Below are 4,491 nucleotides of genomic sequence, written 5' to 3' on the forward strand. Positions count from 1 at the left end.
TTTGGTTTTTCGAGACAGGGTTTCTCTGTGGTTTTGGAGCCTGTCCTGGAACTAGCTCTGTAGACCAGGCTGGTCTCGAACTCACAGAGATCCCTTCTTCTCTTATTTATTCTCTCTGCCTGCTAGCCCCACCTACTTCTCTCTCCTGCCTAGCTATTGGCCATTCATCTGTTTATTAGACCAATCAGGTGTTTTAGACAGGCAAAGTAACACAGCTTAAACATTCCACAGCATAAACAGATATAACACATCTTCAACTAATATTCTACAACAGGGTTTCTCTGTATAGTCCTGGCTGTCCTGAACTCACTTTGTAGACCAGGCTGGGCTTGAACTCAGAGATCTGCCTGACTCTGCTCCTGAATGCTATGTGTCAACACTACACAGCTTGTTAGGTTTTTTTAAAAGAGAGTTATATGAATTATAACTCCACTAACTTTCTGTTTGAAAAAAAGAAGAGGGGAGGAAAGAGAAGGAAGATGACAAACCAACTTAGAAACCTGAAACCCTGAACATCCATCCAGATTGGAGATAATATCCTTAGGTCCCAGAAAAATGTTCCCCTTCTTGCTTGGGTTTTTTGCTTTGTTTTATTTCTTTAGATTTATTTATTTTATGTATATGAGTAGTGTGTGTGTGTGTGCACGCACGCACACGTGCACGCGTGCAACATGTGCATGCCTAGTGGCCAAAGAAGTCAGACGAGGACACTGCACCTCTTGGAACTGGATTTGCAGATGTTCATGAGCTACAATATAGGTGCTGAAATTCAAATCTGGGTCCTTTGCCAGAATAACAAGTACTTATAATCCACTAAGCTCCCTTTCCATACAGCCCCAACTAACCCACTGAGCTCTCTCTAGTCACCCCCTCAACTAACCCACTGAGCTCTCTCTCCTAGCCACCCCGTCAACTAACCCACTGAGCTCTCTCTCCAACCACCCACCCCAGCTAACCCACTGAGCCCTCTCCAGTCATCTCTGAACTAACCACTGAGCTCTCTCCCCAGGCATCCCCACAACCTGCTTTTTGTTGACAGAACAAGACATGACTTTGCTTAATGCTGTGTGATGCTTAAGACTAGGGCCACTATCACCACTACAGATGGAAACTGCTCTGAGATGCAGAAGGAACGAGAACTGCAAAAGTGTTTGGGTTGATAAGAAAAGAATCAAGTTCACTAACTTACTAAATCCTTCCCTTCAGTATGCAGGCAACTGAAACTTCAATAGTGGGCATTGTTTCCCTAGAGTGTATATGGTGTCGATTTTCTTGTTTCTCTTCCTGTTCCCATTTAGAGATCAAGAGGTATTTCCAAACAACACAGTACTTATTATGGCTTCCCTGGAAACAGATTTTTCATACCACTAATATAGCTCATATTACTTTAATTTGTTTATTGTGATTCTACTAGTTTTATATTGATTATTGTCAGTATTATATTTCAGAGATGGTGAAAATGTCCCCCAAAAGTAATAGTTTATAGGATTAAAATGTTTTTTTGCAGTAATGATATTTATTGTGCATGACTCCATTATATTTGAATAAGATATATAAATTCCATGGTTTGTTTTCATCTCTGATTCAGCATTATTGTCACAGTACTACAATGACTCAAATGTTTCTCTTATTTGATGTTAACAGGATGACTGTATGAAAATCTTATTTGTAACAGCATAATTTATGGTTTTACTGAATGATGAGAAACACAAATACTACAGAAACTACATAATTTATGAACCCAATAGGTCATTATTTTATTATCCATCCAAATATCACCAGAACAGTGAATGCCAAGGCATGAGCAAAGACAATGGAATTTAGAAATATGCAGGGGTTTGCCAACTTTTGCTAATATTACAGCTCAGCTTTGTATGTGGTTTCGCTCATCTGGCTATGAGAATGCTTTCATCTATGGTTCTCCCACAAGCTGTCCTGGCCTTGACGCTTATAAAGGAGACAAGGGATTAACTTCCCTGGCAAGGCTATTATGGTACTCAAAGTAATTTATAGAGACACTACCCTCCTTACAACCTTATCCCATGCTTCTTCCTGGCCTAGCTTTGCACTCCTCTTATCCCTTCCCACAAGAACCCCTTTGCCTTCAGCACTCAATGGCTTAACATCATTTTTAAGATGTTGGCCAAATTTCTACATGTAACCAGCAGGTCTCAGAAAAGCGCTATCATTTTAGCCCTGATGACAGTACTTCCTTCTAGAGGCAGCTTAACGGAGTACATTTTAAACTTCCGGTTCAAAGGGCAATACTCATGAGTGAGTGTGTGTGTGTGTATACGTATGTGTGTCCATACTCATGTATGGAGTTTTTACTTTAAATCATATTCACCTTTGCCTTTGTTGCAGAATATTCATTATTTTATTCACTCTGGTGACCTTTATAGACGCCGCTGTAATTTCTTGCTCTCTCTCCCTTATGCTTACTTTTTACACAGCTACAAGACAACTAAACATAACAAAACAGCAATATATTCTATTCCATTATTTCTTTCCCTCCCTCCTTTCCTTCCATTCCTTGTCCCTGTTTGCTACCTCCCAGTTGGGCGTCACTTCTATCAGTCTGCTGCTACCTCATCAACATCTTTATCAGACACGTCCCCAGCCTTATGACACATCACCATAGTTAGATGAGGAAATAGAAATGACCTGACCTACCCTGTAACCACCCCTGCCATGTCCTACTTGGCTAACTTGATAATCCTCTGGTCCAGGAATGTTCAATAAGCATACTAATTGATAAAGACAATCAATTGCTAAGCATTGATATCAGTCCTCCCAACTCCATACCCAATGATGTCCTCCCACTGCACCCAACTCTGAGGCCCCATCCCACACCTGCCTCCATCATTTGACTGATTCTATCTCTTCCTAAGATGCTACTACTTCAAACCTTTTAAATAGAGTAGATGAATGGGTGGGGTAGGGGACCAAGATACAAATCTAGATTGCCTTTAGTCAAGCCTGGTGCATTTTCTTGATGATTGAGGATTGATGTGTGAGGGTCCAGTCCACGGCAAGCATGCAGTCCTGGGGTGTATAAGAAAGCAAACTAAGCAAACTGTGAGGAGCAAGCAGCATTTACTCATGGCCTCTACTTTAGTTCCTACCTCAGCTTCCTTCAGTAGACTGTAATCTGAGACATATAAACCAAATAAATCCTTTCCTCCCCAAACTGCCTTGGTCATGGTGTTTTATCACAGCAATAGAAGCCAAACTAAGATAACCTTCAACTCCTATTCTACATTTGAGCAAGCATAACTGATTCCCTTCTATTTTGAGGTTTTGGCTTTTGTAAGAATTGTGTGCTTGCACTGTGTATCCGTTATCTTCCCAGCTCCTGCAAACAGCATAATATTCATTTCCTCTCCAGCAACCAACTCACCTCGTCTCCAAGTCCAATCATAAAGACCCTTGTTTGAAACACAGCTCAAAGACGTGAATCTTTAACAGACTCCAGACTTCCATTCCATCCAAATTTGCTTTGCTAAAATTGTTCTCAAAACAGAATAAATTGAGTATCATTGGTCATACTGTGAACCTTTTTTTTAATATCGTGAGGATAAGTAAATCAATATTCTTAATCTTTTCAAAGCAATAAAAATAAAGTTTTAAAACCTCTGTTACTTATTCATTCAGCCAATTAATTCACAACTCTTTCTTAATTATTCTCATATGCCCAAGATTTATGAAGTTAAGCCCCTGAACTCAGAATTTATTCAGCAGATAGGTTTGAGCCTCTAATCTACTACATCCTGGAGAAGTCAAAACCAACAGCATTCTTTATCCTCAAAGTACTTAGTTTCCCCTAACAGAAAAGCCACTGATGTTCTGAACATGAGGGCCATATACATATGTTTCCTATGGTTTTTGAGCATCTGCATGAATAGGATTGTCAGAGGAGATTTGAAAAGACCAGAAAGAGAGACCAAGAGAGTTCTTAAGTAGCTGCCTGCACTAGTTAAGATACAAATAGAACCAAGAGATGGACAAGGTGATGTCAGGAACGAGAAGTCATACAAGCTAGGAATGGCGCTGCAATTTTCACTACACAAGATGCACTGAAATGTCCTTTCCAAAGACTGGAGGAGAAACAGCTGGTGGAACACAAGGCCCTCAGATACAGAGTTTGTACGTATTTGGTTTTTATTCCCAAACTTCAAGTGTTAAATGCAAAAACAAACAAACAAAAACACTTTAACTGCGATTCTGGGAAGAGGGCCCCATGGCGAAAATCCATGCCATACAAGCAGGAAGCCCTGATTTCAGATCCCCAGAACCTACTGAAAAGCCAGTCATGGTACCACAAGTCTTAGTGCCACAGAAGCAGAAACAAAAGGATCCCTGGTGGTCACTAGTTAGTCAGACTAGCCAATCAGTGAGCCAATCAGTGAGCTCCAGAATCAAAATAACAAGGGGGAGAGCAATGGAAGAAGGCACCCAGTTTTAACCTCCAGGCTGCAGAGGTATCCCCCC

The sequence above is a fragment of the Microtus ochrogaster genome, unplaced genomic scaffold (genome assembly GCF_000317375.1).
Source record: "Microtus ochrogaster isolate Prairie Vole_2 unplaced genomic scaffold, MicOch1.0 UNK1, whole genome shotgun sequence".
Classification (NCBI taxonomy): domain Eukaryota; kingdom Metazoa; phylum Chordata; class Mammalia; order Rodentia; family Cricetidae; genus Microtus; species Microtus ochrogaster.